Source organism: Gallus gallus, chromosome Z (assembly GCF_016699485.2).
Source record: "Gallus gallus isolate bGalGal1 chromosome Z, bGalGal1.mat.broiler.GRCg7b, whole genome shotgun sequence".
Classification (NCBI taxonomy): Eukaryota; Metazoa; Chordata; class Aves; order Galliformes; family Phasianidae; genus Gallus; species Gallus gallus.
Window position 1 is genome coordinate 27,737,978 of NC_052572.1, and position 27,957 is coordinate 27,765,934.

The 27,957-nt window shown below is 55.4% G+C and overlaps 1 long non-coding RNA gene across 17 annotated transcripts in view; it reads right to left on the reverse strand.

Moving 5' to 3' along the window:
• LOC100859072 overlaps positions 1 to 27,957 on the reverse strand; it is a 38,150-nt gene that overhangs the window by 927 nt on the left and 9,266 nt on the right. Inside the window, exons 4-7 of one of the 17 annotated variants that reach the window (XR_006932358.1) lie at positions 7,955 to 27,231; positions 6,768 to 6,973; positions 5,937 to 6,146; positions 3,604 to 5,229 (exon numbers count right to left, since the gene is read on the reverse strand). This is a non-coding gene — a long non-coding RNA (uncharacterized LOC100859072). Of the gene's footprint in view, positions 27,232 to 27,957 lie in introns of all 17 variants that reach the window. The other 16 variants (XR_006932352.1, XR_006932357.1, XR_006932346.1 and 13 more) reach the window with 16 other exon arrangements.

The following is a 27,957-nucleotide window of genomic DNA, read 5'->3' on the forward strand; positions in this document are numbered from 1 at the left end:
CATCCAAGTCTGTCCAAAATGTGCAATGACTCCAAGCAACTTCCCCCACGTCTATTCTGCTTTGCCTCTGGTGAGCGAGCTCCCTGTCCGTGTCTTGACCCATGAGAATGCCCATCGCCTTCCCTACTCTGTCCCGTTGAGGACACTGAGTGACCGAGTAGCTGGCTGTGCATCGGGCTGCTGGCTGAGGTCAGCCCGCCACTGCAACTTCTACAGTACATACAGACACAGAATTATTAAAAAGGATTTGATAAAGGTAACTGAAAATATTGTCTCCATGCCACGTAGGTACACCACTATACTACACTAGGTAGTTGTCGTGGTTTTGTCTGGGAGACTGCCCATTTTCCTCGTACCGCCTCGCACGGGTTGGTGGGCTCTTTTGCGTTTCTGACAAAAACGGTGGTGCTAACGCATCCACGTTGTAGTTCCTTCCTGCTGTTGTTGCGGAGCAGCGCCCACACTGAGCCCAGGACTTTTCTGCTTCTTACGGCGCCCTGCCAGCAAGGAGGTTGGCAGTGCACGAGAAGATGGCACGCGACACAGACCGCACACCATCAGGCTGCTGGCCAAGGTCAGCGCGACACGGCAGTCTATGTATAGAAATTACACATACATTCAAATGCAGGGAGACCTTCATACAGGTAAGTAAAGCTTTTTTTCGCCTTCATATTCAGCCACGCTGCACACCGTGCTAGATAAGAGCTGGTTACGTGCAGTGAGCCCTGGGATCCTAGAAGCGGCTGAATAGTTGCCTGTCAAAGGGAAGCGGCAAACGTTTCCCTTGGCTTGCGGGCACGCCTTTTCATTTACCTAGCAAACCGTCTTTACCTAAACCCGCGTGTGCTCCCACTTCCATCCTTCCGATTCTTTCCCCATCACAGCTGGGGAGGCTGCGTGGTGCTCCGCTTTCTGCCAGGTTAAGCAGCGACAACTACACATAACAGGCACACAGGCATCCAGACCGAGCAGTTAAACCTATGCCTGTACTCCTCAAAGCGTAGCTGTGAAACGGGCAGGGCGTTCCTTCGTGCCGGCTAACAAAATAAAGAATTCAAGTTTCAGTGGGAATAGAAACAGTCCAACGTGAGCAGAAGGCCAGGTCGGCGACCCGCCCGTTAGCAGTCTGCAGAAAAGCCCCTGGCACAGCAGCGGTGGGGGAGCTTCAAGAGGGCGGGCGCTCGGCCAAAACAGGGGGCACGAGGATGCCTCCCAGGTGGCCACGCTGGGCCACGGCCTGGAGGGACATCTTGCCCGGCTACTGATCCTCAAACTTGCCAGCGGGAGCGACCCTGACAACTCGAGTGACCGGACACATCCCCGGGCCTTATGCCAACCTGCATAACAGACCACGCAGGCTTCCTAGGGCAGGCCTGGGGCTTCACATGGGGATGGGAAAGTCAGGCAGCGCTCCCCGCCGTTTGCATACATGGAAAAACAGAGCAAAACGCCACCTTCAGCTGAGCCTGCAACCCTTTCTTCCTTAATCGTTGCGCTATGAATTTTGCTGCCTGGATGTGACATGGCACACTCACAAAAGAAGGCACTTGGACACAAGCATGCGCATCATCCAGACAAGCGCCAGTGCAATTCAAGGCACATACGCAGGGTCGGGACCAGGCGCACGTTCACCTGCTCTCTCATCTTCCCTCTTTACCATAGGAGCTGCCCACCTTGCAATTTAGAAAGGTGCAGAAAACCGCTCCTCAAAAGGAATGCCTAGCTCCCCCACCCCCCTGCGCCCCGAATCCTAGATGTGGGCTCGTTCAGCTACACGCGATGTGCAGCAGAGCACCTCCTACCACTCGGACGGAGAGCCACCGGGCAGCGCGGCCGGCACCTGCAGCCGCTCAGCAGAGCGGCGCCTCCAGCCCGCCGTTCTTCCTGGCTACCAGCTGGAGGCGCCGGGTGGATGCGTGCAGGGGCGGGGAAAGGGCTGCGGGTGAAGGGGAGGACCCAGTGCTACTGGGCCCGCCCGCAGGTAGGATGGGACAAGACAGAAAATCCCTCCCACCTACCTACACAGGGAGGCGCCATTTCGTTCCAGTCTGCATTCCAGGGTGAGGAGCCGCCATTTCATGAGCCAGCGGAGGCGCCATTTTGTTTCAGCCCGAATTCCACAGTCCGGAGCCACCATCTTGTGGCACTTAGTAGGCCACGTGTTTTCGCACTGCTCTGTGATTGGCCTCTCTTTCAAAGGCTGTCGCTTTCTCAGGAGTCCCTCTGATTGGCTGCCCAATTCCTCTGGGCCGGAGAGCGCTCTGATGTTACAATATATACATTTTGATACAATCGTCCCCGCTGTAGGGGGCGGGTGCCCACGTGCTGGCACTGCGGGTTGCCAGCTGCCTCTGAGGAGAAGGCAGGGCTGCCCCCTGTCAAAACCAGCCGTTTCCATCCAGCTCCAGCAGCACTGCCACAAGGCACAACCGAGCCCCACACCCAAGGTGGAGGCGTCCTGGGGGAAACGTCCCGAGGAAAGGGCAAGAAGGGGCAGAATGCTGCCCAGCAGTGGGGAGAGAGGGTGGAACCGTGTGAGAGACAGCCACGTGAATGCCCGAGTGAGAAGCTGGGGAGCGGGAGGCGGAGAGGGAGGAGGAGAAGGAGGTGGAGCGTGAGGAGGAGGAGGTGGAGCCGGAGCAAAGGGTGGAGAAAAAGCATGGGCAGGAGGAGAAACAGAAGGAGGTGCTCCAAGCGCTAGGGCAGAGATTCTCCCGCAGCCGCTGCTGGAGGCGGCGGGGCACGTCACCACACCCCAAGGGATGCTGCAGCCTGCTCAGAGCCCACACAGGTACAGGGGAGAAGTGGAGGAGGAAGGAGCGGCCGAGCAGAGCTGTGGGGGGACTGACCGCTACCGCCCCTCACCCCTGCACCTCTCACGCTGCGGGGACGTCGAGGACTCGTGCGTGAAGGAGGGTATTTGGGCTCGGGGAAGAGGGGAGGGGGGTCAGGTGCTTTTGTTTCTCACCATCCAAGTCTGTCCAAAATGTGCAATGACTCCAAGCAACTTCCCCCACGTCTATTCTGCTTTGCCTCTGGTGAGCGAGCTCCCTGTCCGTGTCTTGACCCATGAGAATGCCCATCGCCTTCCCTACTCTGTCCCGTTGAGGACACTGAGTGACCGAGTAGCTGGCTGTGCATCGGGCTGCTGGCTGAGGTCAGCCCGCCACTGCAACTTCTACAGTACATACAGACACAGAATTATTAAAAAGGATTTGATAAAGGTAACTGAAAATATTGTCTCCATGCCACGTAGGTACACCACTATACTACACTAGGTAGTTGTCGTGGTTTTGTCTGGGAGACTGCCCATTTTCCTCGTACCGCCTCGCACGGGTTGGTGGGCTCTTTTGCGTTTCTGACAAAAACGGTGGTGCTAACGCATCCACGTTGTAGTTCCTTCCTGCTGTTGTTGCGGAGCAGCGCCCACACTGAGCCCAGGACTTTTCTGCTTCTTACGGCGCCCTGCCAGCAAGGAGGTTGGCAGTGCACGAGAAGATGGCACGCGACACAGACCGCACACCATCAGGCTGCTGGCCACGGTCAGCGCGACACGGCAGTCTATGTATAGAAATTACACATACATTCAAATGCAGGGAGACCTTCATACAGGTAAGTAAAGCTTTTTTTCGCCTTCATATTCAGCCACGCTGCACACCGTGCTAGATAAGAGCTGGTTACGTGCAGTGAGCCCTGGGATCCTAGAAGCGGCTGAATAGTTGCCTGTCAAAGGGAAGCGGCAAACGTTTCCCTTGGCTTGCGGGCACGCCTTTTCATTTACCTAGCAAACCGTCTTTACCTAAACCCGCGTGTGCTCCCACTTCCATCCTTCCGATTCTTTCCCCATCACAGCTGGGGAGGCTGCGTGGTGCTCCGCTTTCTGCCAGGTTAAGCAGCGACAACTACACATAACAGGCACACAGGCATCCAGACCGAGCAGTTAAACCTATGCCTGTACTCCTCAAAGCGTAGCTGTGAAACGGGCAGGGCGTTCCTTCGTGCCGGCTAACAAAATAAAGAATTCAAGTTTCAGTGGGAATAGAAACAGTCCAACGTGAGCAGAAGGCCAGGTCGGCGACCCGCCCGTTAGCAGTCTGCAGAAAAGCCCCTGGCACAGCAGCGGTGGGGGAGCTTCAAGAGGGCGGGCGCTCGGCCAAAACAGGGGGCACGAGGATGCCTCCCAGGTGGCCACGCTGGGCCACGGCCTGGAGGGACATCTTGCCCGGCTACTGATCCTCAAACTTGCCAGCGGGAGCGACCCTGACAACTCGAGTGACCGGACACATCCCCGGGCCTTATGCCAACCTGCATAACAGACCACGCAGGCTTCCTAGGGCAGGCCTGGGGCTTCACATGGGGATGGGAAAGTCAGGCAGCGCTCCCCGCCATTTGCATACATGGAAAAACAGAGCAAAACGCCACCTTCAGCTGAGCCTGCAACCCTTTCTTCCTTAATCGTTGCGCTATGAATTTTGCTGCCTGGATGTGACATGGCACACTCACAAAAGAAGGCACTTGGACACAAGCATGCGCATCATCCAGACAAGCGCCAGTGCAATTCAAGGCACATACGCAGGGTCGGGACCAGGCGCACGTTCACCTGCTCTCTCATCTTCCCTCTTTACCATAGGAGCTGCCCACCTTGCAATTTAGAAAGGTGCAGAAAATCGCTCCTCAAAAGGAATGCCTAGCTCCCCCACCCCCCTGCGCCCCGAATCCTAGATGTGGGCTCGTTCAGCTACACGCGATGTGCAGCAGAGCACCTCCTACCACTCGGACGGAGAGCCACCGGGCAGCGCGGCCGGCACCTGCAGCCGCTCAGCAGAGCGGCGCCTCCAGCCCGCCGTTCTTCCTGGCTACCAGCTGGAGGCGCCGGGTGGATGCGTGCAGGGGCGGGGAAAGGGCTGCGGGTGAAGGGGAGGACCCAGTGCTACTGGGCCCGCCCGCAGGTAGGATGGGACAAGACAGAAAATCCCTCCCACCTACCTACACAGGGAGGCGCCATTTCGTTCCAGTCTGCATTCCAGGGTGAGGAGCCGCCATTTCATGAGCCAGCGGAGGCGCCATTTTGTTTCAGCCCGAATTCCACAGTCCGGAGCCACCATCTTGTGGCACTTAGTAGGCCACGTGTTTTCGCACTGCTCTGTGATTGGCCTCTCTTTCAAAGGCTGTCGCTTTCTCAGGAGTCCCTCTGATTGGCTGCCCAATTCCTCTGGGCCGGAGAGCGCTCTGATGTTACAATATATACATTTTGATACAATCGTCCCCGCTGTAGGGGGCGGGTGCCCACGTGCTGGCACTGCGGGTTGCCAGCTGCCTCTGAGGAGAAGGCAGGGCTGCCCCTTGTCAAAACCAGCCGTTTCCATCCAGCTCCAGCGGCACTGCCACAAGGCACAACCGAGCCCCACACCCAAGGTGGAGGCGTCCTGGGGGAAACGTCCCGAGGAAAGGGCAAGAAGGGGCAGAATGCTGCCCAGCAGTGGGGAGAGAGGGTGGAACCGTGTGAGAGACAGCCACGTGAATGCCCGAGTGAGAAGCTGGGGAGCGGGAGGCGGAGAGGGAGGAGGAGAAGGAGGTGGAGCGTGAGGAGGAGGAGGTGGAGCCGGAGCAAAGGGTGGAGAAAAAGCATGGGCAGGAGGAGAAACAGAAGGAGGTGCTCCAAGCGCTAGGGCAGAGATTCTCCCGCAGCCGCTGCTGGAGGCGGCGGGGCACGTCACCACACCCCAAGGGATGCTGCAGCCTGCTCAGAGCCCACACAGGTACAGGGGAGAAGTGGAGGAGGAAGGAGCGGCCGAGCAGAGCTGTGGGGGGACTGACCGCTACCGCCCCTCACCCCTGCACCTCTCACGCTGCGGGGACGTCGAGGACTCGTGCGTGAAGGAGGGTATTTGGGCTCGGGGAAGAGGGGAGGGGGGTCAGGTGCTTTTGTTTCTCACCATCCAAGTCTGTCCAAAATGTGCAATGACTCCAAGCAACTTCCCCCACGTCTATTCTGCTTTGCCTCTGGTGAGCGAGCTCCCTGTCCGTGTCTTGACCCACGAGAATGCCCATCGCCTTCCCTACTCTGTCCCGTTGAGGACACTGAGTGACCGAGTAGCTGGCTGTGCATCGGGCTGCTGGCTGAGGTCAGCCCGCCACTGCAACTTCTACAGTACATACAGACACAGAATTATTAAAAAGGATTTGATAAAGGTAACTGAAAATATTGTCTCCATGCCACGTAGGTACACCACTATACTACACTAGGTAGTTGTCGTGGTTTTGTCTGGGAGACTGCCCATTTTCCTCGTACCGCCTCGCACGGGTTGGTGGGCTCTTTTGCGTTTCTGACAAAAACGGTGGTGCTAACGCATCCACGTTGTAGTTCCTTCCTGCTGTTGTTGCGGAGCAGCGCCCACACTGAGCCCAGGACTTTTCTGCTTCTTACGGCGCCCTGCCAGCAAGGAGGTTGGCAGTGCACGAGAAGATGGCACGCGACACAGACCGCACACCATCAGGCTGCTGGCCAAGGTCAGCGCGACACGGCAGTCTATGTATAGAAATTACACATACATTCAAATGCAGGGAGACCTTCATACAGGTAAGTAAAGCTTTTTTTCGCCTTCATATTCAGCCACGCTGCACACCGTGCTAGATAAGAGCTGGTTACGTGCAGTGAGCCCTGGGATCCTAGAAGCGGCTGAATAGTTGCCTGTCAAAGGGAAGCGGCAAACGTTTCCCTTGGCTTGCGGGCACGCCTTTTCATTTACCTAGCAAACCGTCTTTACCTAAACCCGCGTGTGCTCCCACTTCCATCCTTCCGATTCTTTCCCCATCACAGCTGGGGAGGCTGCGTGGTGCTCCGCTTTCTGCCAGGTTAAGCAGCGACAACTACACATAACAGGCACACAGGCATCCAGACCGAGCAGTTAAACCTATGCCTGTACTCCTCAAAGCGTAGCTGTGAAACGGGCAGGGCGTTCCTTCGTGCCGGCTAACAAAATAAAGAATTCAAGTTTCAGTGGGAATAGAAACAGTCCAACGTGAGCAGAAGGCCAGGTCGGCGACCCGCCCGTTAGCAGTCTGCAGAAAAGCCCCTGGCACAGCAGCGGTGGGGGAGCTTCAAGAGGGCGGGCGCTCGGCCAAAACAGGGGGCACGAGGATGCCTCCCAGGTGGCCACGCTGGGCCACGGCCTGGAGGGACATCTTGCCCGGCTACTGATCCTCAAACTTGCCAGCGGGAGCGACCCTGACAACTCGAGTGACCGGACACATCCCCGGGCCTTATGCCAATCTGCATAACAGACCACGCAGGCTTCCTAGGGCAGGCCTGGGGCTTCACATGGGGATGGGAAAGTCAGGCAGCGCTCCCCGCCGTTTGCATACATGGAAAAACAGAGCAAAACGCCACCTTCAGCTGAGCCTGCAACCCTTTCTTCCTTAATCGTTGCGCTATGAATTTTGCTGCCTGGATGTGACATGGCACACTCACAAAAGAAGGCACTTGGACACAAGCATGCGCATCATCCAGACAAGCGCCAGTGCAATTCAAGGCACATACGCAGGGTCGGGACCAGGCGCACGTTCACCTGCTCTCTCATCTTCCCTCTTTACCATAGGAGCTGCCCACCTTGCAATTTAGAAAGGTGCAGAAAACCGCTCCTCAAAAGGAATGCCTAGCTCCCCCACCCCCCTGCGCCCCGAATCCTAGATGTGGGCTCGTTCAGCTACACGCGATGTGCAGCAGAGCACCTCCTACCACTCGGACGGAGAGCCACCGGGCAGCGCGGCCGGCACCTGCAGCCGCTCAGCAGAGCGGCGCCTCCAGCCCGCCGTTCTTCCTGGCTACCAGCTGGAGGCGCCGGGTGGATGCGTGCAGGGGCGGGGAAAGGGCTGCGGGTGAAGGGGAGGACCCAGTGCTACTGGGCCCGCCCGCAGGTAGGATGGGACAAGACAGAAAATCCCTCCCACCTACCTACACAGGGAGGCGCCATTTCGTTCCAGTCTGCATTCCAGGGTGAGGAGCCGCCATTTCATGAGCCAGCGGAGGCGCCATTTTGTTTCAGCCCGAATTCCACAGTCCGGAGCCACCATCTTGTGGCACTTAGTAGGCCACGTGTTTTCGCACTGCTCTGTGATTGGCCTCTCTTTCAAAGGCTGTCGCTTTCTCAGGAGTCCCTCTGATTGGCTGCCCAATTCCTCTGGGCCGGAGAGCGCTCTGATGTTACAATATATACATTTTGATACAATCGTCCCCGCTGTAGGGGGCGGGTGCCCACGTGCTGGCACTGCGGGTTGCCAGCTGCCTCTGAGGAGAAGGCAGGGCTGCCCCCTGTCAAAACCAGCCGTTTCCATCCAGCTCCAGCGGCACTGCCACAAGGCACAACCGAGCCCCACACCCAAGGTGGAGGCGTCCTGGGGGAAACGTCCCGAGGAAAGGGCAAGAAGGGGCAGAATGCTGCCCAGCAGTGGGGAGAGAGGGTGGAACCGTGTGAGAGACAGCCACGTGAATGCCCGAGTGAGAAGCTGGGGAGCGGGAGGCGGAGAGGGAGGAGGAGAAGGAGGTGGAGCGTGAGGAGGAGGAGGTGGAGCCGGAGCAAAGGGTGGAGAAAAAGCATGGGCAGGAGGAGAAACAGAAGGAGGTGCTCCAAGCGCTAGGGCAGAGATTCTCCCGCAGCCGCTGCTGGAGGCGGCGGGGCACGTCACCACACCCCAAGGGATGCTGCAGCCTGCTCAGAGCCCACACAGGTACAGGGGAGAAGTGGAGGAGGAAGGAGCGGCCGAGCAGAGCTGTGGGGGGACTGACCGCTACCGCCCCTCACCCCTGCACCTCTCACGCTGCGGGGACGTCGAGGACTCGTGCGTGAAGGAGGGTATTTGGGCTCGGGGAAGAGGGGAGGGGGGTCAGGTGCTTTTGTTTCTCACCATCCAAGTCTGTCCAAAATGTGCAATGACTCCAAGCAACTTCCCCCACGTCTATTCTGCTTTGCCTCTGGTGAGCGAGCTCCCTGTCCGTGTCTTGACCCACGAGAATGCCCATCGCCTTCCCTACTCTGTCCCGTTGAGGACACTGAGTGACCGAGTAGCTGGCTGTGCATCGGGCTGCTGGCTGAGGTCAGCCCGCCACTGCAACTTCTACAGTACATACAGACACAGAATTATTAAAAAGGATTTGATAAAGGTAACTGAAAATATTGTCTCCATGCCACGTAGGTACACCACTATACTACACTAGGTAGTTGTCGTGGTTTTGTCTGGGAGACTGCCCATTTTCCTCGTACCGCCTCGCACGGGTTGGTGGGCTCTTTTGCGTTTCTGACAAAAACGGTGGTGCTAACGCATCCACGTTGTAGTTCCTTCCTGCTGTTGTTGCGGAGCAGCGCCCACACTGAGCCCAGGACTTTTCTGCTTCTTACGGCGCCCTGCCAGCAAGGAGGTTGGCAGTGCACGAGAAGATGGCACGCGACACAGACCGCACACCATCAGGCTGCTGGCCAAGGTCAGCGCGACACGGCAGTCTATGTATAGAAATTACACATACATTCAAATGCAGGGAGACCTTCATACAGGTAAGTAAAGCTTTTTTTCGCCTTCATATTCAGCCACGCTGCACACCGTGCTAGATAAGAGCTGGTTACGTGCAGTGAGCCCTGGGATCCTAGAAGCGGCTGAATAGTTGCCTGTCAAAGGGAAGCGGCAAACGTTTCCCTTGGCTTGCGGGCACGCCTTTTCATTTACCTAGCAAACCGTCTTTACCTAAACCCGCGTGTGCTCCCACTTCCATCCTTCCGATTCTTTCCCCATCACAGCTGGGGAGGCTGCGTGGTGCTCCGCTTTCTGCCAGGTTAAGCAGCGACAACTACACATAACAGGCACACAGGCATCCAGACCGAGCAGTTAAACCTATGCCTGTACTCCTCAAAGCGTAGCTGTGAAACGGGCAGGGCGTTCCTTCGTGCCGGCTAACAAAATAAAGAATTCAAGTTTCAGTGGGAATAGAAACAGTCCAACGTGAGCAGAAGGCCAGGTCGGCGACCCGCCCGTTAGCAGTCTGCAGAAAAGCCCCTGGCACAGCAGCGGTGGGGGAGCTTCAAGAGGGCGGGCGCTCGGCCAAAACAGGGGGCACGAGGATGCCTCCCAGGTGGCCACGCTGGGCCACGGCCTGGAGGGACATCTTGCCCGGCTACTGATCCTCAAACTTGCCAGCGGGAGCGACCCTGACAACTCGAGTGACCGGACACATCCCCGGGCCTTATGCCAACCTGCATAACAGACCACGCAGGCTTCCTAGGGCAGGCCTGGGGCTTCACATGGGGATGGGAAAGTCAGGCAGCGCTCCCCGCCGTTTGCATACATGGAAAAACAGAGCAAAACGCCACCTTCAGCTGAGCCTGCAACCCTTTCTTCCTTAATCGTTGCGCTATGAATTTTGCTGCCTGGATGTGACATGGCACACTCACAAAAGAAGGCACTTGGACACAAGCATGCGCATCATCCAGACAAGCGCCAGTGCAATTCAAGGCACATACGCAGGGTCGGGACCAGGCGCACGTTCACCTGCTCTCTCATCTTCCCTCTTTACCATAGGAGCTGCCCACCTTGCAATTTAGAAAGGTGCAGAAAACCGCTCCTCAAAAGGAATGCCTAGCTCCCCCACCCCCCTGCGCCCCGAATCCTAGATGTGGGCTCGTTCAGCTACACGCGATGTGCAGCAGAGCACCTCCTACCACTCGGACGGAGAGCCACCGGGCAGCGCGGCCGGCACCTGCAGCCGCTCAGCAGAGCGGCGCCTCCAGCCCGCCGTTCTTCCTGGCTACCAGCTGGAGGCGCCGGGTGGATGCGTGCAGGGGCGGGGAAAGGGCTGCGGGTGAAGGGGAGGACCCAGTGCTACTGGGCCCGCCCGCAGGTAGGATGGGACAAGACAGAAAATCCCTCCCACCTACCTACACAGGGAGGCGCCATTTTGTTCCAGTCTGCGTTCCAGGGTGAGGAGCCGCCATTTCATGAGCCAGCGGAGGCGCCATTTTGTTTCAGCCCGAATTCCACAGTCCGGAGCCACCATCTTGTGGCACTTAGTAGGCCACGTGTTTTCGCACTGCTCTGTGATTGGCCTCTCTTTCAAAGGCTGTCGCTTTCTCAGGAGTCCCTCTGATTGGCTGCCCAATTCCTCTGGGCCGGAGAGCGCTCTGATGTTACAATATATACATTTTGATACAATCGTCCCCGCTGTAGGGGGCGGGTGCCCACGTGCTGGCACTGCGGGTTGCCAGCTGCCTCTGAGGAGAAGGCAGGGCTGCCCCCTGTCAAAACCAGCCGTTTCCATCCAGCTCCAGCGGCACTGCCACAAGGCACAACCGAGCCCCACACCCAAGGTGGAGGCGTCCTGGGGAAACGTCCCGAGGAAAGGGCAAGAAGGGGCAGAATGCTGCCCAGCAGTGGGGAGAGAGGGTGGAACCGTGTGAGAGACAGCCACGTGAATGCCCGAGTGAGAAGCTGGGGAGCGGGAGGCGGAGAGGGAGGAGGAGAAGGAGGTGGAGCGTGAGGAGGAGGAGGTGGAGCCGGAGCAAAGGGTGGAGAAAAAGCATGGGCAGGAGGAGAAACAGAAGGAGGTGCTCCAAGCGCTAGGGCAGAGATTCTCCCGCAGCCGCTGCTGGAGGCGGCGGGGCACGTCACCACACCCCAAGGGATGCTGCAGCCTGCTCAGAGCCCACACAGGTACAGGGGAGAAGTGGAGGAGGAAGGAGCGGCCGAGCAGAGCTGTGGGGGGACTGACCGCTACCGCCCCTCACCCCTGCACCTCTCACGCTGCGGGGACGTCGAGGACTCGTGCGTGAAGGAGGGTATTTGGGCTCGGGGAAGAGGGGAGGGGGGTCAGGTGCTTTTGTTTCTCACCATCCAAGTCTGTCCAAAATGTGCAATGACTCCAAGCAACTTCCCCCACGTCTATTCTGCTTTGCCTCTGGTGAGCGAGCTCCCTGTCCGTGTCTTGACCCACGAGAATGCCCATCGCCTTCCCTACTCTGTCCCGTTGAGGACACTGAGTGACCGAGTAGCTGGCTGTGCATCGGGCTGCTGGCTGAGGTCAGCCCGCCACTGCAACTTCTACAGTACATACAGACACAGAATTATTAAAAAGGATTTGATAAAGGTAACTGAAAATATTGTCTCCATGCCACGTAGGTACACCACTATACTACACTAGGTAGTTGTCGTGGTTTTGTCTGGGAGACTGCCCATTTTCCTCGTACCGCCTCGCACGGGTTGGTGGGCTCTTTTGCGTTTCTGACAAAAACGGTGGTGCTAACGCATCCACGTTGTAGTTCCTTCCTGCTGTTGTTGCGGAGCAGCGCCCACACTGAGCCCAGGACTTTTCTGCTTCTTACGGCGCCCTGCCAGCAAGGAGGTTGGCAGTGCACGAGAAGATGGCACGCGACACAGACCGCACACCATCAGGCTGCTGGCCACGGTCAGCGCGACACGGCAGTCTATGTATAGAAATTACACATACATTCAAATGCAGGGAGACCTTCATACAGGTAAGTAAAGCTTTTTTTCGCCTTCATATTCAGCCACGCTGCACACCGTGCTAGATAAGAGCTGGTTACGTGCAGTGAGCCCTGGGATCCTAGAAGCGGCTGAATAGTTGCCTGTCAAAGGGAAGCGGCAAACGTTTCCCTTGGCTTGCGGGCACGCCTTTTCATTTACCTAGCAAACCGTCTTTACCTAAACCCGCGTGTGCTCCCACTTCCATCCTTCCGATTCTTTCCCCATCACAGCTGGGGAGGCTGCGTGGTGCTCCGCTTTCTGCCAGGTTAAGCAGCGACAACTACACATAACAGGCACACAGGCATCCAGACCGAGCAGTTAAACCTATGCCTGTACTCCTCAAAGCGTAGCTGTGAAACGGGCAGGGCGTTCCTTCGTGCCGGCTAACAAAATAAAGAATTCAAGTTTCAGTGGGAATAGAAACAGTCCAACGTGAGCAGAAGGCCAGGTCGGCGACCCGCCCGTTAGCAGTCTGCAGAAAAGCCCCTGGCACAGCAGCGGTGGGGGAGCTTCAAGAGGGCGGGCGCTCGGCCAAAACAGGGGGCACGAGGATGCCTCCCAGGTGGCCACGCTGGGCCACGGCCTGGAGGGACATCTTGCCCGGCTACTGATCCTCAAACTTGCCAGCGGGAGCGACCCTGACAACTCGAGTGACCGGACACATCCCCGGGCCTTATGCCAACCTGCATAACAGACCACGCAGGCTTCCTAGGGCAGGCCTGGGGCTTCACATGGGGATGGGAAAGTCAGGCAGCGCTCCCCGCCGTTTGCATACATGGAAAAACAGAGCAAAACGCCACCTTCAGCTGAGCCTGCAACCCTTTCTTCCTTAATCGTTGCGCTATGAATTTTGCTGCCTGGATGTGACATGGCACACTCACAAAAGAAGGCACTTGGACACAAGCATGCGCATCATCCAGACAAGCGCCAGTGCAATTCAAGGCACATACGCAGGGTCGGGACCAGGCGCACGTTCACCTGCTCTCTCATCTTCCCTCTTTACCATAGGAGCTGCCCACCTTGCAATTTAGAAAGGTGCAGAAAACCGCTCCTCAAAAGGAATGCCTAGCTCCCCCACCCCCCTGCGCCCCGAATCCTAGATGTGGGCTCGTTCAGCTACACGCGATGTGCAGCAGAGCACCTCCTACCACTCGGACGGAGAGCCACCGGGCAGCGCGGCCGGCACCTGCAGCCGCTCAGCAGAGCGGCGCCTCCAGCCCGCCGTTCTTCCTGGCTACCAGCTGGAGGCGCCGGGTGGATGCGTGCAGGGGCGGGGAAAGGGCTGCGGGTGAAGGGGAGGACCCAGTGCTACTGGGCCCGCCCGCAGGTAGGATGGGACAAGACAGAAAATCCCTCCCACCTACCTACACAGGGAGGCGCCATTTTGTTCCAGTCTGCATTCCAGGGTGAGGAGCCGCCATTTCATGAGCCAGCGGAGGCGCCATTTTGTTTCAGCCCGAATTCCACAGTCCGGAGCCACCATCTTGTGGCACTTAGTAGGCCACGTGTTTTCGCACTGCTCTGTGATTGGCCTCTCTTTCAAAGGCTGTCGCTTTCTCAGGAGTCCCTCTGATTGGCTGCCCAATTCCTCTGGGCCGGAGAGCGCTCTGATGTTACAATATATACATTTTGATACAATCGTCCCCGCTGTAGGGGGCGGGTGCCCACGTGCTGGCACTGCGGGTTGCCAGCTGCCTCTGAGGAGAAGGCAGGGCTGCCCCCTGTCAAAACCAGCCGTTTCCATCCAGCTCCAGCGGCACTGCCACAAGGCACAACCGAGCCCCACACCCAAGGTGGAGGCGTCCTGGGGGAAACGTCCCGAGGAAAGGGCAAGAAGGGGCAGAATGCTGCCCAGCAGTGGGGAGAGAGGGTGGAACCGTGTGAGAGACAGCCACGTGAATGCCTGAGTGAGAAGCTGGGGAGCGGGAGGCGGAGAGGGAGGAGGAGAAGGAGGTGGAGCGTGAGGAGGAGGAGGTGGAGCCGGAGCAAAGGGTGGAGAAAAAGCATGGGCAGGAGGAGAAACAGAAGGAGGTGCTCCAAGCGCTAGGGCAGAGATTCTCCCGCAGCCGCTGCTGGAGGCGGCGGGGCACGTCACCACACCCCAAGGGATGCTGCAGCCTGCTCAGAGCCCACACAGGTACAGGGGAGAAGTGGAGGAGGAAGGAGCGGCCGAGCAGAGCTGTGGGGGGACTGACCGCTACCGCCCCTCACCCCTGCACCTCTCACGCTGCGGGGACGTCGAGGACTCGTGCGTGAAGGAGGGTATTTGGGCTCGGGGAAGAGGGGAGGGGGGTCAGGTGCTTTTGTTTCTCACCATCCAAGTCTGTCCAAAATGTGCAATGACTCCAAGCAACTTCCCCCACGTCTATTCTGCTTTGCCTCTGGTAAGCGAGCTCCCTGTCCGTGTCTTGACCCACGAGAATGCCCATCGCCTTCCCTACTCTGTCCCGTTGAGGACACTGAGTGACCGAGTAGCTGGCTGTGCATCGGGCTGCTGGCTGAGGTCAGCCCGCCACTGCAACTTCTACAGTACATACAGACACAGAATTATTAAAAAGGATTTGATAAAGGTAACTGAAAATATTGTCTCCATGCCACGTAGGTACACCACTATACTACACTAGGTAGTTGTCGTGGTTTTGTCTGGGAGACTGCCCATTTTCCTCGTACCGCCTCGCACGGGTTGGTGGGCTCTTTTGCGTTTCTGACAAAAACGGTGGTGCTAACGCATCCACGTTGTAGTTCCTTCCTGCTGTTGTTGCGGAGCAGCGCCCACACTGAGCCCAGGACTTTTCTGCTTCTTACGGCGCCCTGCCAGCAAGGAGGTTGGCAGTGCACGAGAAGATGGCACGCGACACAGACCGCACACCATCAGGCTGCTGGCCAAGGTCAGCGCGACACGGCAGTCTATGTATAGAAATTACACATACATTCAAATGCAGGGAGACCTTCATACAGGTAAGTAAAGCTTTTTTTCGCCTTCATATTCAGCCACGCTGCACACCGTGCTAGATAAGAGCTGGTTACGTGCAGTGAGCCCTGGGATCCTAGAAGCGGCTGAATAGTTGCCTGTCAAAGGGAAGCGGCAAACGTTTCCCTTGGCTTGCGGGCACGCCTTTTCATTTACCTAGCAAACCGTCTTTACCTAAACCCGCGTGTGCTCCCACTTCCATCCTTCCGATTCTTTCCCCATCACAGCTGGGGAGGCTGCGTGGTGTTCCGCTTTCTGCCAGGTTAAGCAGCGACAACTACACATAACAGGCACACAGGCATCCAGACCGAGCAGTTAAACCTATGCCTGTACTCCTCAAAGCGTAGCTGTGAAACGGGCAGGGCGTTCCTTCGTGCCGGCTAACAAAATAAAGAATTCAAGTTTCAGTGGGAATAGAAACAGTCCAACGTGAGCAGAAGGCCAGGTCGGCGACCCGCCCGTTAGCAGTCTGCAGAAAAGCCCCTGGCACAGCAGCGGTGGGGGAGCTTCAAGAGGGCGGGCGCTCGGCCAAAACAGGGGGCACGAGGATGCCTCCCAGGTGGCCACGCTGGGCCACGGCCTGGAGGGACATCTTGCCCGGCTACTGATCCTCAAACTTGCCAGCGGGAGCGACCCTGACAACTCGAGTGACCGGACACATCCCCGGGCCTTATGCCAACCTGCATAACAGACCACGCAGGCTTCCTAGGGCAGGCCTGGGGCTTCACATGGGGATGGGAAAGTCAGGCAGCGCTCCCCGCCGTTTGCATACATGGAAAAACAGAGCAAAACGCCACCTTCAGCTGAGCCTGCAACCCTTTCTTCCTTAATCGTTGCGCTATGAATTTTGCTGCCTGGATGTGACATGGCACACTCACAAAAGAAGGCACTTGGACACAAGCATGCGCATCATCCAGACAAGCGCCAGTGCAATTCAAGGCACATACGCAGGGTCGGGACCAGGCGCACGTTCACCTGCTCTCTCATCTTCCCTCTTTACCATAGGAGCTGCCCACCTTGCAATTTAGAAAGGTGCAGAAAACCGCTCCTCAAAAGGAATGCCTAGCTCCCCCACCCCCCTGCGCCCCGAATCCTAGATGTGGGCTCGTTCAGCTACACGCGATGTGCAGCAGAGCACCTCCTACCACTCGGACGGAGAGCCACCGGGCAGCGCGGCCGGCACCTGCAGCCGCTCAGCAGAGCGGCGCCTCCAGCCCGCCGTTCTTCCTGGCTACCAGCTGGAGGCGCCGGGTGGATGCGTGCAGGGGCGGGGAAAGGGCTGCGGGTGAAGGGGAGGACCCAGTGCTACTGGGCCCGCCCGCAGGTAGGATGGGACAAGACAGAAAATCCCTCCCACCTACCTACACAGGGAGGCGCCATTTTGTTCCAGTCTGCATTCCAGGGTGAGGAGCCGCCATTTCATGAGCCAGCGGAGGCACCATTTTGTTTCAGCCCGAATTCCACAGTCCGGAGCCACCATCTTGTGGCACTTAGTAGGCCACGTGTTTTCGCACTGCTCTGTGATTGGCCTCTCTTTCAAAGGCTGTCGCTTTCTCAGGAGTCCCTCTGATTGGCTGCCCAATTCCTCTGGGCCGGAGAGCGCTCTGATGTTACAATATATACATTTTGATACAATCGTCCCCGCTGTAGGGGGCGGGTGCCCACGTGCTGGCACTGCGGGTTGCCAGCTGCCTCTGAGGAGAAGGCAGGGCTGCCCCCTGTCAAAACCAGCCGTTTCCATCCAGCTCCAGCGGCACTGCCACAAGGCACAACCGAGCCCCACACCCAAGGTGGAGGCGTCCTGGGGGAAACGTCCCGAGGAAAGGGCAAGAAGGGGCAGAATGCTGCCCAGCAGTGGGGAGAGAGGGTGGAACCGTGTGAGAGACAGCCACGTGAATGCCCGAGTGAGAAGCTGGGGAGCGGGAGGCGGAGAGGGAGGAGGAGAAGGAGGTGGAGCGTGAGGAGGAGGAGGTGGAGCCGGAGCAAAGGGTGGAGAAAAAGCATGGGCAGGAGGAGAAACAGAAGGAGGTGCTCCAAGCGCTAGGGCAGAGATTCTCCCGCAGCCGCTGCTGGAGGCGGCGGGGCACGTCACCACACCCCAAGGGATGCTGCAGCCTGCTCAGAGCCCACACAGGTACAGGGGAGAAGTGGAGGAGGAAGGAGCGGCCGAGCAGAGCTGTGGGGGGACTGACCGCTACCGCCCCTCACCCCTGCACCTCTCACGCTGCGGGGACGTCGAGGACTCGTGCGTGAAGGAGGGTATTTGGGCTCGGGGAAGAGGGGAGGGGGGTCAGGTGCTTTTGTTTCTCACCATCCAAGTCTGTCCAAAATGTGCAATGACTCCAAGCAACTTCCCCCACGTCTATTCTGCTTTGCCTCTGGTGAGCGAGCTCCCTGTCCGTGTCTTGACCCACGAGAATGCCCATCGCCTTCCCTACTCTGTCCCGTTGAGGACACTGAGTGACCGAGTAGCTGGCTGTGCATCGGGCTGCTGGCTGAGGTCAGCCCGCCACTGCAACTTCTACAGTACATACAGACACAGAATTATTAAAAAGGATTTGATAAAGGTAACTGAAAATATTGTCTCCATGCCACGTAGGTACACCACTATACTACACTAGGTAGTTGTCGTGGTTTTGTCTGGGAGACTGCCCATTTTCCTCGTACCGCCTCGCACGGGTTGGTGGGCTCTTTTGCGTTTCTGACAAAAACGGTGGTGCTAACGCATCCACGTTGTAGTTCCTTCCTGCTGTTGTTGCGGAGCAGCGCCCACACTGAGCCCAGGACTTTTCTGCTTCTTACGGCGCCCTGCCAGCAAGGAGGTTGGCAGTGCACGAGAAGATGGCACGCGACACAGACCGCACACCATCAGGCTGCTGGCCACGGTCAGCGCGACACGGCAGTCTATGTATAGAAATTACACATACATTCAAATGCAGGGAGACCTTCATACAGGTAAGTAAAGCTTTTTTTCGCCTTCATATTCAGCCACGCTGCACACCGTGCTAGATAAGAGCTGGTTACGTGCAGTGAGCCCTGGGATCCTAGAAGCGGCTGAATAGTTGCCTGTCAAAGGGAAGCGGCAAACGTTTCCCTTGGCTTGCGGGCACGCCTTTTCATTTACCTAGCAAACCGTCTTTACCTAAACCCGCGTGTGCTCCCACTTCCATCCTTCCGATTCTTTCCCCATCACAGCTGGGGAGGCTGCGTGGTGCTCCGCTTTCTGCCAGGTTAAGCAGCGACAACTACACATAACAGGCACACAGGCATCCAGACCGAGCAGTTAAACCTATGCCTGTACTCCTCAAAGCGTAGCTGTGAAACGGGCAGGGCGTTCCTTCGTGCCGGCTAACAAAATAAAGAATTCAAGTTTCAGTGGGAATAGAAACAGTCCAACGTGAGCAGAAGGCCAGGTCGGCGACCCGCCCGTTAGCAGTCTGCAGAAAAGCCCCTGGCACAGCAGCGGTGGGGGAGCTTCAAGAGGGCGGGCGCTCGGCCAAAACAGGGGGCACGAGGATGCCTCCCAGGTGGCCACGCTGGGCCACGGCCTGGAGGGACATCTTGCCCGGCTACTGATCCTCAAACTTGCCAGCGGGAGCGACCCTGACAACTCGAGTGACCGGACACATCCCCGGGCCTTATGCCAACCTGCATAACAGACCACGCAGGCTTCCTAGGGCAGGCCTGGGGCTTCACATGGGGATGGGAAAGTCAGGCAGCGCTCCCCGCCGTTTGCATACATGGAAAAACAGAGCAAAACGCCACCTTCAGCTGAGCCTGCAACCCTTTCTTCCTTAATCGTTGCGCTATGAATTTTGCTGCCTGGATGTGACATGGCACACTCACAAAAGAAGGCACTTGGACACAAGCATGCGCATCATCCAGACAAGCGCCAGTGCAATTCAAGGCACATACGCAGGGTCGGGACCAGGCGCACGTTCACCTGCTCTCTCATCTTCCCTCTTTACCATAGGAGCTGCCCACCTTGCAATTTAGAAAGGTGCAGAAAACCGCTCCTCAAAAGGAATGCCTAGCTCCCCCACCCCCCTGCGCCCCGAATCCTAGATGTGGGCTCGTTCAGCTACACGCGATGTGCAGCAGAGCACCTCCTACCACTCGGACGGAGAGCCACCGGGCAGCGCGGCCGGCACCTGCAGCCGCTCAGCAGAGCGGCGCCTCCAGCCCGCCGTTCTTCCTGGCTACCAGCTGGAGGCGCCGGGTGGATGCGTGCAGGGGCGGGGAAAGGGCTGCGGGTGAAGGGGAGGACCCAGTGCTACTGGGCCCGCCCGCAGGTAGGATGGGACAAGACAGAAAATCCCTCCCACCTACCTACACAGGGAGGCGCCATTTTGTTCCAGTCTGCATTCCAGGGTGAGGAGCCGCCATTTCATGAGCCAGCGGAGGCGCCATTTTGTTTCAGCCCGAATTCCACAGTCCGGAGCCACCATCTTGTGGCACTTAGTAGGCCACGTGTTTTCGCACTGCTCTGTGATTGGCCTCTCTTTCAAAGGCTGTCGCTTTCTCAGGAGTCCCTCTGATTGGCTGCCCAATTCCTCTGGGCCGGAGAGCGCTCTGATGTTACAATATATACATTTTGATACAATCGTCCCCGCTGTAGGGGGCGGGTGCCCACGTGCTGGCACTGCGGGTTGCCAGCTGCCTCTGAGGAGAAGGCAGGGCTGCCCCCTGTCAAAACCAGCCGTTTCCATCCAGCTCCAGCGGCACTGCCACAAGGCACAACCGAGCCCCACACCCAAGGTGGAGGCGTCCTGGGGGAAACGTCCCGAGGAAAGGGCAAGAAGGGGCAGAATGCTGCCCAGCAGTGGGGAGAGAGGGTGGAACCGTGTGAGAGACAGCCACGTGAATGCCCGAGTGAGAAGCTGGGGAGCGGGAGGCGGAGAGGGAGGAGGAGAAGGAGGTGGAGCGTGAGGAGGAGGAGGTGGAGCCGGAGCAAAGGGTGGAGAAAAAGCATGGGCAGGAGGAGAAACAGAAGGAGGTGCTCCAAGCGCTAGGGCAGAGATTCTCCCGCAGCCGCTGCTGGAGGCGGCGGGGCACGTCACCACACCCCAAGGGATGCTGCAGCCTGCTCAGAGCCCACACAGGTACAGGGGAGAAGTGGAGGAGGAAGGAGCGGCCGAGCAGAGCTGTGGGGGGACTGACCACTACCGCCCCTCACCCCTGCACCTCTCACGCTGCGGGGACGTCGAGGACTCGTGCGTGAAGGAGGGTATTTGGGCTCGGGGAAGAGGGGAGGGGGGTCAGGTGCTTTTGTTTCTCACCATCCAAGTCTGTCCAAAATGTGCAATGACTCCAAGCAACTTCCCCCACGTCTATTCTGCTTTGCCTCTGGTGAGCGAGCTCCCTGTCCGTGTCTTGACCCACGAGAATGCCCATCGCCTTCCCTACTCTGTCCCGTTGAGGACACTGAGTGACCGAGTAGCTGGCTGTGCATCGGGCTGCTGGCTGAGGTCAGCCCGCCACTGCAACTTCTACAGTACATACAGACACAGAATTATTAAAAAGGATTTGATAAAGGTAACTGAAAATATTGTCTCCATGCCACGTAGGTACACCACTATACTACACTAGGTAGTTGTCGTGGTTTTGTCTGGGAGACTGCCCATTTTCCTCGTACCGCCTCGCACGGGTTGGTGGGCTCTTTTGCGTTTCTGACAAAAACGGTGGTGCTAACGCATCCACGTTGTAGTTCCTTCCTGCTGTTGTTGCGGAGCAGCGCCCACACTGAGCCCAGGACTTTTCTGCTTCTTACGGCGCCCTGCCAGCAAGGAGGTTGGCAGTGCACGAGAAGATGGCACGCGACACAGACCGCACAGCATCAGGCTGCTGGCCAAGGTCAGCGCGACACGGCAGTCTATGTATAGAAATTACACATACATTCAAATGCAGGGAGACCTTCATACAGGTAAGTAAAGCTTTTTTTCGCCTTCATATTCAGCCACGCTGCACACCGTGCTAGATAAGAGCTGGTTACGTGCAGTGAGCCCTGGGATCCTAGAAGCGGCTGAATAGTTGCCTGTCAAAGGGAAGCGGCAAACGTTTCCCTTGGCTTGCGGGCACGCCTTTTCATTTACCTAGCAAACCGTCTTTACCTAAACCCGCGTGTGCTCCCACTTCCATCCTTCCGATTCTTTCCCCATCACAGCTGGGGAGGCTGCGTGGTGTTCCGCTTTCTGCCAGGTTAAGCAGCGACAACTACACATAACAGGCACACAGGCATCCAGACCGAGCAGTTAAACCTATGCCTGTACTCCTCAAAGCGTAGCTGTGAAACGGGCAGGGCGTTCCTTCGTGCCGGCTAACAAAATAAAGAATTCAAGTTTCAGTGGGAATAGAAACAGTCCAACGTGAGCAGAAGGCCAGGTCGGCGACCCGCCCGTTAGCAGTCTGCAGAAAAGCCCCTGGCACAGCAGCGGTGGGGGAGCTTCAAGAGGGCGGGCGCTCGGCCAAAACAGGGGGCACGAGGATGCCTCCCAGGTGGCCACGCTGGGCCACGGCCTGGAGGGACATCTTGCCCGGCTACTGATCCTCAAACTTGCCAGCGGGAGCGACCCTGACAACTCGAGTGACCGGACACATCCCCGGGCCTTATGCCAACCTGCATAACAGACCACGCAGGCTTCCTAGGGCAGGCCTGGGGCTTCACATGGGGATGGGAAAGTCAGGCAGCGCTCCCCGCCGTTTGCATACATGGAAAAACAGAGCAAAACGCCACCTTCAGCTGAGCCTGCAACCCTTTCTTCCTTAATCGTTGCGCTATGAATTTTGCTGCCTGGATGTGACATGGCACACTCACAAAAGAAGGCACTTGGACACAAGCATGCGCATCATCCAGACAAGCGCCAGTGCAATTCAAGGCACATACGCAGGGTCGGGACCAGGCGCACGTTCACCTGCTCTCTCATCTTCCCTCTTTACCATAGGAGCTGCCCACCTTGCAATTTAGAAAGGTGCAGAAAACCGCTCCTCAAAAGGAATGCCTAGCTCCCCCACCCCCCTGCGCCCCGAATCCTAGATGTGGGCTCGTTCAGCTACACGCGATGTGCAGCAGAGCACCTCCTACCACTCGGACGGAGAGCCACCGGGCAGCGCGGCCGGCACCTGCAGCCGCTCAGCAGAGCGGCGCCTCCAGCCCGCCGTTCTTCCTGGCTACCAGCTGGAGGCGCCGGGTGGATGCGTGCAGGGGCGGGGAAAGGGCTGCGGGTGAAGGGGAGGACCCAGTGCTACTGGGCCCGCCCGCAGGTAGGATGGGACAAGACAGAAAATCCCTCCCACCTACCTACACAGGGAGGCGCCATTTTGTTCCAGTCTGCGTTCCAGGGTGAGGAGCCGCCATTTCATGAGCCAGCGGAGGCGCCATTTTGTTTCAGCCCGAATTCCACAGTCCGGAGCCACCATCTTGTGGCACTTAGTAGGCCACGTGTTTTCGCACTGCTCTGTGATTGGCCTCTCTTTCAAAGGCTGTCGCTTTCTCAGGAGTCCCTCTGATTGGCTGCCCAATTCCTCTGGGCCGGAGAGCGCTCTGATGTTACAATATATACATTTTGATACAATCGTCCCCGCTGTAGGGGGCGGGTGCCCACGTGCTGGCACTGCGGGTTGCCAGCTGCCTCTGAGGAGAAGGCAGGGCTGCCCCCTGTCAAAACCAGCCGTTTCCATCCAGCTCCAGCGGCACTGCCACAAGGCACAACCGAGCCCCACACCCAAGGTGGAGGCGTCCTGGGGGAAACGTCCCGAGGAAAGGGCAAGAAGGGGCAGAATGCTGCCCAGCAGTGGGGAGAGAGGGTGGAACCGTGTGAGAGACAGCCACGTGAATGCCCGAGTGAGAAGCTGGGGAGCGGGAGGCGGAGAGGGAGGAGGAGAAGGAGGTGGAGCGTGAGGAGGAGGAGGTGGAGCCGGAGCAAAGGGTGGAGAAAAAGCATGGGCAGGAGGAGAAACAGAAGGAGGTGCTCCAAGCGCTAGGGCAGAGATTCTCCCGCAGCCGCTGCTGGAGGCGGCGGGGCACGTCACCACACCCCAAGGGATGCTGCAGCCTGCTCAGAGCCCACACAGGTACAGGGGAGAAGTGGAGGAGGAAGGAGCGGCCGAGCAGAGCTGTGGGGGGACTGACCGCTACCGCCCCTCACCCCTGCACCTCTCACGCTGCGGGGACGTCGAGGACTCGTGCGTGAAGGAGGGTATTTGGGCTCGGGGAAGAGGGGAGGGGGGTCAGGTGCTTTTGTTTCTCACCATCCAAGTCTGTCCAAAATGTGCAATGACTCCAAGCAACTTCCCCCACGTCTATTCTGCTTTGCCTCTGGTGAGCGAGCTCCCTGTCCGTGTCTTGACCCACGAGAATGCCCATCGCCTTCCCTACTCTGTCCCGTTGAGGACACTGAGTGACCGAGTAGCTGGCTGTGCATCGGGCTGCTGGCTGAGGTCAGCCCGCCACTGCAACTTCTACAGTACATACAGACACAGAATTATTAAAAAGGATTTGATAAAGGTAACTGAAAATATTGTCTCCATGCCACGTAGGTACACCACTATACTACACTAGGTAGTTGTCGTGGTTTTGTCTGGGAGACTGCCCATTTTCCTCGTACCGCCTCGCACGGGTTGGTGGGCTCTTTTGCGTTTCTGACAAAAACGGTGGTGCTAACGCATCCACGTTGTAGTTCCTTCCTGCTGTTGTTGCGGAGCAGCGCCCACACTGAGCCCAGGACTTTTCTGCTTCTTATTGTGCCCTACTACAATTCACAACACACCCCACGGATTGCTCTTGCATGTTACTTGCTAGAATATTTTTTGTTTTGTTTTGTCTTCTTCTTATATGTTTGGTTTTTTTATTTTAGTTTCAACTGATTTTTTTTTATTATTATTTAATCGTTTGCAGGGCAGTGTTTTAGTTTTCTGTCTTTTCTCCCTTCACTACTGCTCTCTCAGCTCTGGCTTCCTGCTCATTTTAATCTCACTTTACTTTGTACTTTTCCAGTTCATCACTGGTTATTTTCTCTTGAATACTGTTGTGAATAATACTTCCACATTCTTTGCTACAATTTGACTACATCCTGTACTCTTTTATCTCTTTTTATTCACTAGGTGGATAGTCTTCTCATAAAATGTTATTGTCTTTTTTCATTAATTATTTTCTCTTTGTGTACCTTTGTTTTTGTTTTGTTTTGTTTGTTTGTTTTTGTTTTTTATTAATATTTCTTTCATCTTAGACTAGTCTTCTATTTTATTTTGCCGGGCGAGGATATAAAGCGGACTGCTCCCTTATCACAGTGTTTTTTTCTTATCCTTCTTATCCTTCTTAAAAACTAGTACATTTGCTAGTTCTGTCTGTACTTTTTTTTTTTTTTTTCCTCTAATCTTGCTTTCTGGGGCATTTTTTGCAATAAGACTCTGACTTATCTAGGAGGCACGTTGTGTGTTTCATCATGTAGCAGTCAACATCACCTTGTGGACAGCTTTACATTTGAATGACTCAGTTTGTTTACTGACAGAAGATCTGGCTTGTGACCAGGTAACTCCAGCATGGTCCAGGAGACTGGGGGATGATACCATTGTATGCTGTGACGTCAAGATATAAGTGGGCACCCATCCTTCTCCCTCTTATCTGCTGGCAAGGTTTGGAAGACAGGAAAAAAAGTAGTTCCTACTGAGGTCCAAAAACCAGAAACTTTCACTCCAAAGAGAACTGACTCAACCACTTTGGACTTACATGTTTGTACTGTCACTGTTAGCTGTTGTCAGCTCAACAACACTACCTCTGCTGACCTATCATTACCAAACATGAGCATCTGAATTACAAACTATGAGCTACGCTGTTATTCCAGTGATGACTCTCTCTCTCTTGCTTTCTACAATGACTCTTTGCTCTTATTTCCTATCTCTTTTTTATCACCCATCTTCCCATTCCACCTCGTTAAGCAACTAGGATTTGTAATAAGCTGTTCAGGCTGACATTTGACTCATTGCGTCATACTCTTGCCATTGTGTATACACATATGAAATAATCTCCACTTCCTCCTGTAATTGGAGAAAGACAACTTCCCAGTTGACTGGGACTCCCCATATTCCCAAGTTGTTCATAACTAACTGTGAGTGTTCTCACGGTAACATAGGCCAACATTTTCAGTCCTCTGGGATATATCTCATCAGACCCCATAGACTTATGTGCATTCAACTGAAGCAGAAAATCCTGAACAAGCTCAGCTTCAGCTGGAAGCTAATTACTCACCCAAACATGGTATTCCAGCCCAGGATTCAATGGGACCGAAAGAAGGCATTAAACATTTCAGCTTTACATTCACCCCTTTTTGTGAGGTGACCAACCTTATCAATTAACTTAACAGTTTTCTATATTATTCCTCTTGCTGTTAAACATACTTTAAAAAGACTTTCTTGTTGTTCACCACTGCACTGGCCAGCTTCAACTACAACTGAGCTTTAGCTGTATGCATTTTCTCCCTGCAATAGCAGACAGCATCTCTATAGTCCTGTCTAACCAGGGCTTGCTTCCAAGGTTCATACACTTTTTTTCCCTTATGTAAGTTCCAAGAGAAGTCCCTCATCAGCCAAGAGAACCTTCTGTCACACTTACTTCACTTCTGACACATTGGAACTGTCCATGTTTGCTCCTGCTTTCAAAAAGAAGGTTCTTAAAAAGTGAGTAGTATTCATGAACCCCAGTGCCTTCAAAAGTGGATTTTCAGGACACCTTACTGTTTCCTTGAGCAATTCTGCTTTCCTAAAATCTCAGGTAGCATTTCTGTATTTTTTTGCAGATCAGCGAGGATTTAAAATTAGAGATTTTATGGTCACTTTTCCCATGACAGCCACTAATCACTTCAATCTCAAGACTTTCTCTATTTATAGATAATAGATCTAGGAAGGCAGCTCTCCCAGTTAGCTCCCTTAATAGTTGGTAAATATATATATATATATATATCCTCAACATACTTTGTAAATTCCCTGGACTTGTTCATGTCTGCTGTATGATTTTCCCAGAGAACACCTGGAAGTTGAAGTTGCCAATCACAACAAGGGAAACTGATCTAGAGATTCTTCTAATTTTTTTATAATATTCTCTATCCTGTCAGTTCTCATGTGTCACTGACATCATTCTGGCTTGGTGATTTGTAGTAGACTCCTACAATAACATCTGCTTTATTAGTTTTTTCCCTAACCCATACCCAGAATCTCTCATCCATGTAATCTCTAACTGCCAGCCTTGTATAGTTGAACTCCTTTTGCATACAGTGTTACCCCTCTGTCTGACCTGACCTGCCTATGTCTCTTGAAGAACCTATAATCACCCATCATAGCACTTCAAGAACAGGACTCTTCACACAAGTTCAACCAATTGTAATGATGTTGTAGCATTGCGACTGAGCCACACTTTTAGCTCCTCTTATTTATTTTTCATACTGCATGTATTGGTATACAAACACTTCAAATACTTCTCCAAAGTACTCAGCAAAACCCTCACTAGCTTGCTGTCCAACACTGACGTGCTATTCTATTGCTTATCAATTGTAAGCCTGATTTTCTCAATGTAACCCTTCAAACCTTATTTAAAGCTCACCTGTTTCTTTCAATACCACTCCCCACAACTTGAAGGGTAGAAGGGAGTACTGCCTGTGCTCTTGATCCTTTTATCCCTCTCCACAAGGCCCTGAAGTCTTCTTGATCATCACTGGACTTTTCAACATGGCTTTGTTGCTACCTACCTGAAAAAAAGAAGAGAAGAAGGGGATAATTATCCAAGGCTTGTGCCCAGCCAGAAAGTTTCCTCATAACAACCTTAACCCAAGTCCAAGGTTGCCCAGGACTCCATCTAATGTGGCCTTGAACATGTTTCTTTTTCATGAAGGGGAATCAGAAGAAAGTTACAAAAAGTAGACAGCATGTCTAGAATGTCCATGTCTCAGATAATAGTAATTGCATATAAGATATACAGTAATAGGGAAGAATTGGAAAGGAAGGAGAAACAAAGTGAAATTTAAGGAAAGAAAGGAAAATGCTGCAATTTTGGCTGCTGCATTGACTTGAATACAAACCTCCTCTCAAGAAAGGTGTTTTCTAAGAAGATAAGGGTGCATGTCCTAGTTTTAGCTGGGATATTTTTGCTTTAGGAGAATATTTCGATAACTCATGATCACTCATGATTTTAGTTGTTGCTGAGTAGTACTGCACAGAGCCAAGGACGTTTTGGTTTCTCAGCTTCTCATACTGTTTTGCCTGTGAGGGGTGCTGTGGGGAAAACAAGGAGTTAGGAGAGAATGGAATCAGGACAGCTGACCTAGATTGGCCAAAGGGATATTCCATACTGTATGACATTATATGGGAGAAAAGCCTGCAAATAGGGGAGTTGGTGGGGAAGCCTGGCTGGGGACTGACAGGGGATCTGTTAGTGGGTGATGTGAAATCACTTGTGCATCACTTGCGTTTATATG